The following is a 14,748-nucleotide window of genomic DNA, read 5'->3' as shown; positions in this document are numbered from 1 at the left end:
CTCCTCATTCTATCTTGCAATTAAAAGCATGATATAAGTTTAGTGTTGGTGGATAACATTTTGAAGCACCCATTCAAGAGACAGTTCTGCTTTTTCTGAATGCAGAGAGATTTTTTAACTGAATCTCTTCTCTGTAGATATCTGATAATGTAATTAAGTCAAAGGAAACATCTTTAATGTTTAAATCCCCTATAATATGAATACCAAGGTCTTTTTGTTATTCAAATGTTTTATCAAGTTTAGAGAGGCTGAAATACAGTAGGGCTTTTTTTTAACAATCAGCAAGTAAGAATGACTTTGGTCTAAGGTTGAACTATGCCTCCAGATATGGAGTGTGGTAAAATATAATGGGATTAATATTATAATTAAGTTTCTCCAGGCTGACAGGACATGATCACAGCACTGGTAGAATTGGTGACAATCCTCACACACTATCCTAAGCCAGCTAAATGAAGCAAGAGGGTCGTCAAGCCAAGACGTGATGTTAGCAGCACAAAAGTAGGATTTACAATTTGAGAGAGTCAGTACTCCCCCCAAATTGGATTTATATAGGTGGTTTATATATTTTTTCATATTTTTTCATATTCTGTGTGTATTATAATCCCAGGTGAATGGAGTGATGAGTCCTGTTTCTTATCAATGGATTTAAGTATGAATATGGATATTCTGGAGAAGGTAAAGTAATTGCTAAAGGAAAAGCATTTGAATTGCATCAACTCTTTTCAGTAGGAATATCAGGAGAAACTCAAAGCTAATGTACAGTAAAGTTTGCTTGGAATTTGTCCATCAGAGAGTGAACGTCTGCTTTGAATAGAGAAAAATATTATATCTAATATTATATATAATATTAAAATTCAATACCCAACATCAAAATGGGAGATGTTCTAGCCAAGAGGGATTATCTAAATAGGCATCAGCTCCGACTTGCTGCAATTGTTTCTGTATCCTGAGAAGATGACTAATAAACTGGCCAAGTGAAATATGAATGGAAAACTAGATTGGTTTTCAGTTGCACAGGTCCACATTAGGTAACCACGATAGAACATGATGTCTAACATTGACAAACAAACATTGGTTTGGTATCAAGAAACGCTAAAGCAGTTTTACCAAAGTATCCAGCTGACACCACAACCTGTGGCTTAGTAGAGTATTGTTCAATGGGAACCATAGCTAATTACTAATAATATTCAAAAGGTTATTGGAACGATTTTTGGAATGATCAAAAATGCCTCATTTTTATTTCATGTGTGACTATTAATGAAGTAATTCTGTTTAAATATCCATTGTTCTGTTACTATATGCCTAAAGTAGTTTATTAATGACAATATTATTCATAATGACAATATTGAAAACAAAATGAGAAGATTGAAACCAAAGGTATGTACAGTTCTCATTTCACATTATAGCTTTTACTAAAATTTGACAATTATCGAGAAGTGTAAGGAGATAATCTGTAAAATTATAAAATGTGAAAAAGACAAATACCTGATTACATGTTTGGATTGTACATTTAGAAAATACACGTAATGAGAGTTGACCATTGATCAGAAAACCCACCACTTATGTTTCTTACTGACACATCCCACCCAGAGTGGGAATGTAACTACTTTCAAAGTAACCATTGAAAGTGAGGTGAATAAGGCATTTAGAAATGGTTAATAACTGAAGATAAATATTGTCACACTAATATTGACCAGCTGTCAGACTATTTGGTCCAATGTTTTAAAACCATGTATAAATGGCATTTACAAAAGCTTAAAATTCAACACTTAATATCATCAATCATATTCAACTCAACCACTGATGTCAAATGACTTGATTGGATATTAAAATGGTTTCATACCAATAAGGAAACTATCGAAAACTAACAAAATGTGGTGCGCTTAAAATATGTAACAATTAACATTATAATTCTGAATGAATAAGGACAACAGATTACTAATATCTGGATTTCTGCTAATCTTCATTGAGAGAAGTTAGACTTAGGTGTCTTTAATTTTTCAGTGGTTCCTTTTTTGTTAACTGGGGTCATGTCCTCTTACCACCCCCCCCCCCCCCAAAAAAGTGCTGATAAGTTCTGGCCCTGTTGGCTCCTTATGTGAGCTTCTTAAATCAAAAATCTTTTCCATTTTTATAGAGCTTTCCTTGGATATTAAGGGTTTGATATTAATGGGAATTTCCCACATCAAAGTTATTTTGGGATTGGGGAGAAAAATGACTGTCACACAAGTGCAGTGCAAAGTGTAAGTGAAGTTTGGCTTACATTCTGCAAGCGTATCTCTCCATGGAAAGAATAAGCTGACGGATCATAAAAAGGAGGGGGATTGTTACATTCTGGGCCACATCCAGTCCAGGGTTTGGAACTGATAAATGAAGTTATAATTAGGTCTTTGAATCCCCTATGGGTATCTGTTCTCCCTGACTTTCCCTTTCACCCTCTTTCTGTCTGTTAATATTGAACTGTCATTATTGGAGAGTGGTCTGTGTTTTGAAATGGATTTTCTATATTGTTATATAATACCAGATGTGATTTAAATATTAAAAGTTACATTCAGTTTTATATTATCTGTATACAGTATAAGACGTTGAATGCATTTTTACCAACGCATTAGTTGTTGATCTTCGTTAATTAGGCAATAGCTATGAAATACAGCTACACACCTGAAAATTAAATCAGGGCAATAATTAGGAAGTTTTAATCAACTGTAGCAGTGATGAACCTGCATGGAAAGGGACTTGTGTTTTTTCTCCCTATGCACAGTAAGAAGGATGGTATGAGGGTTATCAAAAGAATCATAGTTGTAGATTTGCAGTAGTTGGTTGAATCATGGGGTCACCAAGTCTCCAAAAATACAATTATATCCCACCTCATTGCCAACAAACTATTTGGACATCTTGACAGAAAAGAAACTCTGATCTTTTCATAAATGTCAACACCTGGAGTTGCTATACATTATTGGAACTCTGATTGGAACGACTTTCTGTGGTTAGATGAGAGTAGAGACTTTCTTCTGCTTTATATCTAAGGTCAGATCGGGCTCTGACCCAGGCCTTATATAACGCATAATGCATCATTTGCCTCTTCCAAAACAGTCCCACCCATTGCAAGTCAAATTGTGATTGGTTGATTCTACTGTCATTCCAAAATGCTACTCTTATAGAATGCAATGGTGTGGGCCTTTTGTTCAAATGCTGCAGACGTAGCTGGATTTTGCCTATCCAGTGACCATAAAAGAAAAATTCTGATTGGATATTTTTTTCTCTTTAGTATTATCCCTTCCCTTTCCAACATAAATTGAAGACATTGAATAAGAAGACCATTTAAATGAAGACAAAAAATATTAAATCAATAAAAAAGTTATTTAATAAGACAATACCATAATATATAAAAATATCTATGTACAAACCCAATTCCAAAAAATTTGGGATACTGTATAAATTGTGAGTAAAAAAGGAATGGAATAATTTACAAATCTCTTAAACTTATATTTAATTCACAATAGAATATAGATAACATAATGTCATGCCAAATATTGACTCATTTTGGATTTCATGAGAGCTACACATTGCAAAAAAGTTGGGACAGGTAGGAATAAGAGGCCAGAAAAGTTAAATGTACAGATAAGGAACAGCTGGAGGACCAATTTGCAATTTATTATGTCATTTGGCAACATGAGTGTTGTGTCTCTCAGAAGTCAAGATGGCCAGAGGATCACCAATTCCCCCAATGCTGCTGCGAATAGTGGAGCAATATCAGAAAGGAGTTTCTCAGAGAAAAGGTTTGAAGTTATCATCATCTACAGTGCATAATATCATCCAAAGATTCAGAGAATCTGGAACAATCTCTGTGCGTAAGGGTCAAGGCCAGAAAACCATACTGGATGCCCGTGATCTTCCAGCCCTCAGACGGCACTGCATCACATACAGGAATGATACTGTAATGGAAATCACAACATGGGCTCAGGAATACTTCCAGAAAACATTGTCGTTGAACACATTCCACCGTGCCATTCGCCGTTGCCGGCTAAAACTCTATAGGTCAAAAAAGAAGCCGTATCTAAACATCCAGAAGTGCAGGCGTTTTCTCTGGGCCAAGGATCATTTAAAATGGACTGTGGCAAAGTGGAAAAGTGGTCTGTGGTCAGACGAATCAAAATTTGAAGTTCATTTTGGAAAACAGGGACGCCATGTCATCCGGACTAAAGAGGACAAGGACAACCCAAGTTGTTATCAGCGCTCAGTTCAGAAGCCTGCATCTCTGTTGGTATGGGGTTGCATGAGTGCATGTGGCATGGGCAGTCTACACATCTGGAAAGGCACCATCAATGCTGACAATTATATCCAAGTTCTAGAACAACATATGCTCCCATCCAGACGTCGTCTCTTTCAGGGACAGTTGAGCAACTAGAAGCCTGTATTAGACAAGAATGGGACAACATTCCTATTCATAAACTTGAGCAACTTGTCTCCTCAGTCCCCAGACGTTTGCATTCTGTTATAAAAAGAAGAGGGGATGCCACACAGTGGTAAACATGGCCTTGTCCCAACTTTTTTGAGATGTGTTGATGCCATGAAATTTGAAATCAACTTATTTTTCCCTTAAAGTGATACATTTTCTCAGTTTAAACATTTGATGTGTCGTATTCTGAATAAAATATTGACATTTTAAACTTCTACATCATTGCATTCTGTTTTTATTCACAATTGTAAATTGTAAAACTTTTTTGGAATCGGGTTTGTATTTATATTAATTCTTAGGCCTTGTCTGAAGGCACAGAAGGCCCTTACAGTTCCACACTGGTAGGTAACTGTTTTTAATAGTTTTATGGCACCTTGGATGTTTGTGGTGCAAGGCCAATATATCATGGGTGAAGTTAAATCAAGGCACTCCAAATTGCACTGTACCTATCTATGAATAGCCCTTATGACCTTATTGGCCATATTCCATTCCCTCTTGTGCCTTATTGCTTAATTATACTGTACGAATGAACTAAGTGGCCTACTGTGTGTTTATTTGTCTTCAGCATTAACCATGATTTAGCTTTATCAGCACTGCAGTTGCCTCAATATTCTGAAGTGATGTATCACTAACTGTCACAATTAGAAATGCCAGCTGATATGCCACATTTTCAATAATGTACTTATTTCAAAGCAGACTTCAACGTAAATTCTGTGACTGAAAGGGGATGTTTTTCACCAAAGTGGTCTTCCTGCACAGAGGTCAAACAGATCTCAAGCAGAGCCTAGTACTAACGGTCAATGGCTTGTGACTGGGAGAATTTGCATGGGAATGAGGAAGCCTTCCAACACCTAGGGGCTGTTAAAAAGTTAGTGGTTTCAAACCAAGATAATGTGAAGTCACACTTGAATGTTTGAACTCATTAACAACAATGAATTGCATACCTCGATGCAGATTTAAGGTGCTTCAGTTCTCTTCTACATATCACCATGTAGGTAATGGCTGAATGGAATACAGAAAAATCCTCCAGTGACACAATTAGTTTTATAGATGTTTCCTTTCCAAGCATAGGAAAGTCTGGACACAGCAACTGAAGGTGATCAGTTACTGTTCATAAACTATACCATTACGTTTATTGATATGCCAGTAAATGCTAATGCTATCTTGCAACTAGGGTTGAAATGCTACCATCAGTTTACCACAGTTATGAATGGTAACGTTATGGGATGTTGAGTAACATTTTACTTTGTTGTATTTTCCCAAAACAATATTGCTGTGATAAAAGGCCACACGGAGGACCAGAGATAATAAATCAAATCACCTTTGGTCATCTGAAGTAACTCCAATAGCTCACTCCTATTGGAGCTTCCATTCTGGCAGGTTGATACAATACTTATTCATAATTTCCAATGGGTATCGAACTTTCACAGAAAGCAGAGAACAGATATATATCTATCCAGAAAATGTCCATCCATTTTGACAGACAGAAAGTCTATGTTTGGTATCATGTTTGAGAGATTTTTATGGCAATGAGATTTGTTTCACACATTGTCGTCCAGAAGGAGCACAGAAATGGGCTTTGTATATTAAACCATGCACCGCATTACGTCAGAAACTGAAGTGTCAGGTGAGCGTGCAAGCTCTACAAAATGTATCTACTCATGTTTTCTTTTCACAAAGCCTCCATGTTATACCGATCACACAGGAAAGTCAATAGATATAGCTACTGTTGTTAAAATGGCAAGCAGTATTTTTCTGCCTGCTTGATAAGGATTTGTCTGGCTGTCCACTGTATATTTTGCAAGAACACAACTGTTTTAACCTGTCTTTAAACAGATTGAACAAATACAAGTTACTGTAAATTACTTTGCTGTTATTGTGGTTATAGAACATTTAGCGTCCTTCATGGAACAACCAGGTTTTCTGGAAAGTTCAGGAAGCAAAAATGTTGGTAATCAAATAGACTAGGGCTAGACAGCACAATCTGACGCTTACTCCATTTTATATATAGGCTAGATGGATGTCCAAGTCTTGGGTTAGACGCCACCCACGTGATTCACTAGTTACCCACATTTGCAAGGTCACAACGGTCACCCCCGTTTTATTTAAAATCTTGAAAAGGCAGCTCTGCCGCCATGTGTTGGAGTTTACCCCGGTGAACGAGAGGGTCGTTTCCCTGCGCCTACGGGTCGGGGATAGGTCTCTCACTGTTGTTTGTGCCTACGGGCCGAACGGCAGTGCAGAGTACCCGACCTTCTTGGAGTCTCTGGGAGGGGTGCTGGAAAGTGCTCCGACTGGGGACTCTATTGTTCTACTGGGGGACTTCAACGCCCACGTGGGCAACGACAGTGACACCTGGAGGGGCGTGATTGGGAGGAACGGCCCCCCTGATCTGAACCCGAGTGGTGTTCAGTTATTGGACTTCTGTGCTAGTCACAGTTTGTCCATAACGAACACCATGTTCAAGCATAAGGGTGTCCATCAGTGCACGTGGCACCAGGACACCCTAGGCCGCAGGTCGATGATCGACTTTGTTGTCGTCTCATCTGACCTGCGGCCGTATGTCTTGGACACTCGGGTGAAGAGAGGGGCGGAGCTGTCAACTGATCACCACCTGGTGGTGAGTTGGATCCGATGGCGGGGGAGAAAGCTGGACAGACTCGGCAGGCCCAAGCGTACTGTAAGGGTCTGCTGGGAACGTCTGGCCGAGTCTCCTGTCAGAGAGATCTTTAACTCCCACCTCCGGCAGAGCTTCGACTGGATCCCGAGGGAGGTTGGAGATATTGAGTCCGAGTGGACCATGTTCTCCACCGCCATTGTCGAAGCGGCCGCTCGGAGCTGTGGCCGTAAGGTCTCCGGTGCCTGTCGAGGCGGCAATCCCCGAACCCGGTGGTGGACACCGGAAGTAAGGGATGCCGTCAAGCTGAAGAAGGAGTCCTATCAGGCCTGGTTGGCTTGTGGGACTCCTGACGCAGCTGACGGGTACCGACAGGCCAAGCGGGCTGCAGCCCGGGTGGTTGTGGAGGCAAAAACTCGGGCCTGGGAGGAGTTCGGTGAGGCCATGGAGAAGGACTATCGGCTGGCCTCGAAGAGATTCTGGCAAACCATCCGGCGCCTCAGGAGAGGGAAACAGTGCCCTACCAACGCTGTTTACAGTAGAGGTGGGCAGCTGTTGACCTCAACTGAGGATGTCGTCGGGCGGTGGAAGGAATACTTCGAGGATCTCCTCAATCCCGCCGTCACGTCTTCCATTGAGGAAGCAGAGGATGAGGGCTCAGAGGTGGACTCGTCCATCACCCGGGCTGAAGTCACCGAGGTGGTTAAGAAACTCCTCGGTGGCAAGGCACCGGGGGTGGATGAGATCCGCCCTGAGTACCTCAAGTCTCTGGATGTTGTGGGGCTGTCTTGGCTGACACGCCTGTGCAACATCGCGTGGCAGTCGGGGACAGTGCCTCTGGGATGGCAGACCGGGGTGGTGGTCCCTCTTTATAAGAAGGGGGACCGGAGGGTGTGTTCCAACTATAGGGGGATCACACTTCTCAGCCTCCCCGGGAAAGTCTATGCCAGGGTTCTGGAGAGGAGAATACGGCCGATAGTAGAACCTCGGATTCAGGAGGAACAGTGTGGTTTTCGTCCAGGCCGCGGAACACTGGACCAGCTCTATACCCTCTACAGGGTGATGGAGGGTTCATGGGAGTTTGCCCAACCAGTCCACATGTGTTTTGTGGATTTGGAGAAGGCATTCGACTGTGTCCCTCGTGGCATCCTGTGGAGGGTGCTTCGGGAATATGGGGTCCTGGGTCCTTTGCTAAGGGCTGTCAGGTCCCTGTACGACCGAAGCAGGAGCTTGGTCCGCATTGCCGGCAGTAAGTCAGACTTGTTCCCTGTGCATGTTGGACTCCGGCAGGGCTGCCCTTTGTCACCGGTTCTGTTCGTAATTTTTATGGACAGAATTTCTAGGCGCAGCCAGGGGCCGGAGGGTGTCAGGTTTGGGGACCACACGATTTCGTCTCTGCTCTTTGCGGATGATGTTGTCGTGTTGGCCCCTTCAAGCCAGGACCTTCAGCATGCACTTGGACGGTTTGCAGCCGAGTGTGAAGCGGTGGGGATGAAAATCAGTACCTCCAAATCCGAGGCCATGGTCATCAGTCGGAAAAGGGTGGCTTGCCCACTTCAGGTTGGTGGAGAGTGCCTGCCTCAAGTGGAGGAGTTTAAGTATCTAGGGGTCTTGTTCACGAGTGAGGGAAGGATGGAACGGGAGATTGACAGACGGATCGGTGCAGCTTCTGCAGTAATGCGGTCGATGTATCGGTCTGTCGTGGTGAAGAAAGAGCTGAGCCGTAAGGCGAAGCTCTCGATTTACCGGTCAATCTACGTTCCTACTCTCACCTATGGTCATGAGCTTTGGGTCATGACCGAAAGGACAAGATCCCGGATACAGGCGGCCGAAATGAGCTTTCTCCGCAGGGTGGCTGGGCGATCCCTTAGAGATAGGGTGAGAAGCTCGGTCACCCGGGAGGAGCTCAGAGTAGAGCCGCTGCTCCTCCACATCGAGAGGGGTCAGCTGAGGTGGCTTGGGCATCTGTTTCGGATGCCTCCGGGACGCCTTCCTGGGAAGGTGTTCCGGTCCCGTCCCACCGGGAAGAGACCCCGGGGAAGACCTAGGACACGCTGGAGGGACTATGTCTCCCGGCTGGCCTGGGAACGCCTCGGTGTCCCCCCGGAAGAGCTGGAGGAAGTGTCTGGGGAGAGGGAAGTCTGGGCATCCCTGCTTAGACTGCTGCCCCCGCGACCCGGCCCCGGATTAAGCGGAAGATGATGCGATGCGATCTTGAAAAGGGGTAAATAGGTCCAAATCCTCCCAAGGAACATATTTGCAATTGGGACCTACAGTATTAACTCAGCCATAAATGTTTTTCTGCTATTCCGAATTTCAGAAAAATACTTTTTCAAACACTACTTCGACAATATCACTTATGAGTGATTGCATTTGGTACAAATGATCAGGGTTGTGAGTTTAGCTAATATGTGAATGTTTTTTCCATTTGTCTGCATGGAGATACTAGTAAAAAAGAAAAAACATGCAAGCCTTATTGTTTGCAACTTTGGACATGAATTGGATGTGTCCTGCTGACAAGAATTTGCAATCTGGCTTGTAGTAGCTCCATGCTAAAACCCGCTAAATGCTGCTTGCAGCTGTAATTATTATTTTTTATTGTTTATTGAAATTGTATAAGTTGGATAAAAGCTTATGTAATATCCAGAATGTGGTGTTTGGTTCAATAGGAGTGCATTTGGGTTACATAATAACCAGGCAAACTAAATGCGAAAGAGCATTGTTTTTCTCTTGCATGTATTTGGTAAAGAAGGGCACAAAACACCACATCGGTATGCTGGTGTTTTTCACTCATTCTAGATTTGTATTGAGAATGTTGTATTTTTATCACATAAATGTGTCATTACAGAAATTAGTATTTAGTACATTAAGTAGATCAGCTATTATTAAAGACTACTTCAATGGATCTTAATAGATATGTATGGCCTCAACTGAAACCTAGAAAGTTATAAGAAATTCTGTCAGTTAAATGGAAGCATATCATATTTCTGCTAAATCACCACCATTTACTATTCTCACATACTGCAGCTCCACAGTGACACACTCTAGCCCAATCACTGTGCTGAACGTTGATCTTTCATCCAAAACTAAACTGAGACCCTCCTGACAATTCTGCCACAGTGCATCTTTTCCATGAGATGAATCGATACAAAGTAATCCCAACACAAGGAGAGGCATACAAGTGCCTGGTGAAATAACAGAAGAGACAATAAAAAAGCATTACCACAGAACATTTCAAGTTAGATCTAGCTCTCTACACCCCTTGGATATATGATGCTTTTTTGTACTTGTATAATAATAGAGCACTCTGTGGAGTCTTGACACAGGCAGTGGGAAGGCATCATTATGCCCTCTCATCAGGGATTACCTATTTTAATTACTTCCTCCTCTCAGCTATCGACGTCTGTCTCAGTCTGGATGGGCCTCCTCAAGCGACATGCTATTCAAATCAATTGCAGTGATCTGCACAATGTTTGCATGATAAGCTACACCAAGGTATTGTCTGGTCTTTGTAATCCAGTTTGCATTGAATAGATAAGAGGTTTTGCTTGCAGAGTAATCTTTGAATGTCTGGCACCATTTTTATTTATATAAATTAGTTTTTCTACCAAAAGCATCCATTATAACAAAAGCGAGGGAAAGGCCAGATAATTAGCATGTTTTAACAAACATGCTAATAAAACGCAGGATGTCAGCCAACAGGCAAAACTTAATCCAATCCTGGTTTAAGGAGAGAGGGGGGCATTCGCTCATCAGATCAAGCCATGTAAGAGATAAATGTTTGTGTCCAATAACTCTCATGGATTAGACAGGTCATTGTCATGCATCTAATTGACAAGCAGCAGTGTTCCTCCAACTAAAAAAAGTTTAGGGGAATCAGGTAGGTCTCTGATATGGAAATTAATCTTCAAGATGGATTAACCTCATCCACAAACTATTGTGCACACACATATGAGCCTGAAACAACAACAATTCAAAGATTTAGGGAGCGGCCATATCAAGTGTTTGTCATCTTTTTAATTTAGCACACCAAATACAGCAAGGTCAAATGGAACTGCATTTTTGATGTGTAACACTCCACTTAAAACCAGTGTAACCTGAGACAGCCAATTCTTATTACCAACTAATAGCCTACAACTCTTATCATAATTAACAAGTTTATTGAAGTAAGACCTGCCGAGTCACTACTAGCAAGATATTTAATGGTGACAACATTTGCACACAAAAAGGCAAGGTTAAAGGTCAAGCAATAACCTAAAAGGAGAAAGACAATGATACAGACATGCAACAAGGAGGGCAATTTAATTTACATTTAATGTGATTCACATACTATTTGTATATAGCACTTTCCAAAAGTATTGAGACCCCTTCACTTTTACCACATTTTGTTACAAACTTGTTCTAAAATATATTAATTTAATTTCCACATCAATTTGCACACAATACCCCATAATGCAAGCAAATTGGTTTTTAAATGTTTTTTTTCATTGAGTGCTGACGCAATCAATCAATATACAGTATATATGTAATTTTCTGCTATCCTGCATGGGGGGTTCAGCCAAATTGTAGTCTGCTAGTGCTTTCAGGTTAACACTTGATTTCTTATTAAAAACTACAAATGGGAAATTACATGCAAAACTCTCTATCAATTATGATTATTTAGATAATTTTCTGCCTCCAGTAAAATATCAGAAGCAATGGAAATTCGTAGACTTCTTGTACTATTAAGTCATTCATTTAAAAGAATAGCCTGTATCCTTCACTTGAAGTTAATTAAATGTTTGAGCTGTGTACCAAAGCCATAGTTATCAAAGTTGCATTTGAAGGCACTTGTTATGAACGAATGCCCCAGACCATCTGTAGAAGTATGTCATTTACTCAACTGCAGTTTAGGCTACCTAATGTATAATACATTTTCTTAAAACTAATTTCATGATCATTCATTGAATTCAGTTCCATATTACAATTTGTAAATTATATCTGTATTACTATGTCTGTTATATTATAAAAAATGTGCAGCCAATGGTAATTGATATTTTTAGTAGATGATCCTTGTCCAGTTTTGTTGAAGAATTCTACTGTACAAAAAATGGAAAAAACCAATCCGAGAGCAGTCCTGCCCTGTTTTTTTGTATACTATTAGTATGGACAAAGCTCTATCTACATACATAGATAGATACTGTGAGAGAGTGAGTTTTGTGTTTAGAGACAATTCCAATGATTCCAGACTTTTGACTGGTACTGTATTTATACTATACATTTCAATATATAATCTATAAACAACCAAATGTGCACTCCAATGAACAGGTCTGCATACTTCATGAGGTACTGTATTTGGGAGGTATCCAAAAAGCGTGGCAGCAACTACTGACAAATGTATTGAGCAACAGAGCTTTTTATAATTTTTGAAAGTAAAAATGTTGCCCTATAGCGGGGGATGGCTTTTCTGCACACTATGTTCTTATGCGTTATGTTCTTATGGGACTTCAGTCCTCAAATACTGTTTTGCTGATCACATTTGCAAGCTTGACACATTTACAACTTGTAAAGGATGATGGTTCAAGGAGCCATCTTTCATGGCTCCCTTCACCAAAAAAAAAACTGATTATTGGATTCCTAAAAGGATACATTTTCAAATTGCCCTAAAAAATTTGAACCATTAAAAAATGTCCAATCACAAATGCAGCCCCATAATAAACAATTGGGTGAGCTTGTAAAATGCACATTAAATAGGATACAGTACATTTTACCTTGTTAGTTATAGGGTGCATATACTTTACATTTTACCTTGTTAGTTATAGGGTGTATATACAGTACATTTTACCTCGTTAGTTATAAGGTGTATATACATTACATTTTACCTTGTTAGTTATAGGGTGCATATACTTTACATTTTACCTTGTTAGTTATAGGGTGTATATACAGTACATTTTACCTTGTTAGTTATAGGGTGTATATACATTACATTTTACCTTGTTAGTTATAGGGTGTATATACATTACATTTTACCTTGTTAGTTATAGGGTGCATATACTTTACATTTTACCTTGTTAGTTATAGGGTGTATATACAGTACATTTTACCTTGTTAGTTATAGGGTGTATATACAGTACATTTTACCTTGTTAGTTATAGGGTGTATATATAGTACATTTTATCTTGTTAGTTATAGGTTGTATCTAGAGTACATTTTACCTTGTTACGTATAGGGTGTATATACAGTACATTTTACCTTGTTAATTATAGGGTGTATATACATTACATTTTACCTTGTTAGTTATAGGGTGTATATACATTACATTTTACCTTGTTAGTTATAGGGTGCATATACTGTTCTTAATAGACACAATTAACTATTGACCCCCTATTTCGAACCAAGTGGCCATCAGATTTTCTGGATTAAACCCCACCATTTTATCTCAATTTCAATCCAAACCTCACTAGATGTTTGGATTGAAGGAGAGAGTGTGTTTTTGGCGTTTTTACCCTTATGACAATCTCTTTTAAATTAAACATAACGCAGAAATTGAACCATACCAAAATGATGAACATCATATTGTGGTTAGGTCTGCTTATGATAAAATTATTTTTCCCAAAGTTAAATATAGACAGTTAATTAATGAAATTGATGATGAGTGCTTGTCCAATTCTCAAATTGCAATAATCTCTGTTGTGAATTGAATAGAAAACTACTCACTGAAAAAGAGAGAATGGGGTGTGAAGTATAAAAATTGAAAGGGGGGTTGCTTTAGAAAGTGTCTACTAGATATAGAGTGTCTGTTAAATTACTTGAAAAAATATAGAGTGAAGTATAAAAATATAGAGAAACGCTCATCTGTTTCAGGGGTGTTAGGGAATAGTTAATGAGTGTCTTTGGGCACCTAAGCACAGCAAAGAGACTCAACTCCACCATGTTAATGTTGTGGCTGTGCATTAGTCCATAGATGGCCTTATTTAAGCAGCAGACAGGATCAATTGGGCTCCCTAATGCAGCACAATGAGATGGCAGCCTCCAGCAACACAGGGTCAAGCACTTACTGAAAGACTGGCAAGCACATCTTAATTTGAGTTAATAATGTAGTTCGGAGCTGAGCGTTTTAGAGGAGTCTCGTGAAGCTTCAGCAGATAATAGCCTATTTGTCTTTGAGCAGTGTTTTCCCAATAAATCAATACTCCATATTTGTCACCATTAAGGTGGATGCCAATTAACTGTTACCAAACTCCAGAAATGTAGAATATTCCCCTCAGTGTGTGAATTAACAGATCCCTGTTCTTTTTTCATAGACAATCATAGGGATCTCTCACAGTTCCAGTTTTAGAAATAATTCAAAACGCTGTCGCCAGATTAGAAGTCTGCTCTGAGACAAATTATCAAACTGTAGAATTAAGAGAATTTCTGAGAATAATCATGCTCATTTGTGACACTGAGATTTTGTCTTTGGGATTTGTGACCACTAAGCCTGTGTCTTTAAAAGAGCTAGGTACAAGAATGTGGCATGATGATATCATTGATAGCTTGGCTGACGCCACCCACGTGACTCACAGAGCAGGCAGAGCTGTGACTTACTGTCTGGACAGGAGCCTGTATGCAAGTGTTTTGATTGAATATGTTTTTCCTCATCTGATTACATTTAATGTCCTAACAACTAACCCACTTGCACCCCAAACTAGGA

Source organism: Esox lucius, chromosome 20 (genome assembly GCF_011004845.1).
Source record: "Esox lucius isolate fEsoLuc1 chromosome 20, fEsoLuc1.pri, whole genome shotgun sequence".
Classification (NCBI taxonomy): domain Eukaryota; kingdom Metazoa; phylum Chordata; class Actinopteri; order Esociformes; family Esocidae; genus Esox; species Esox lucius.
Note: the sequence above shows the minus strand (reverse complement) of the source record.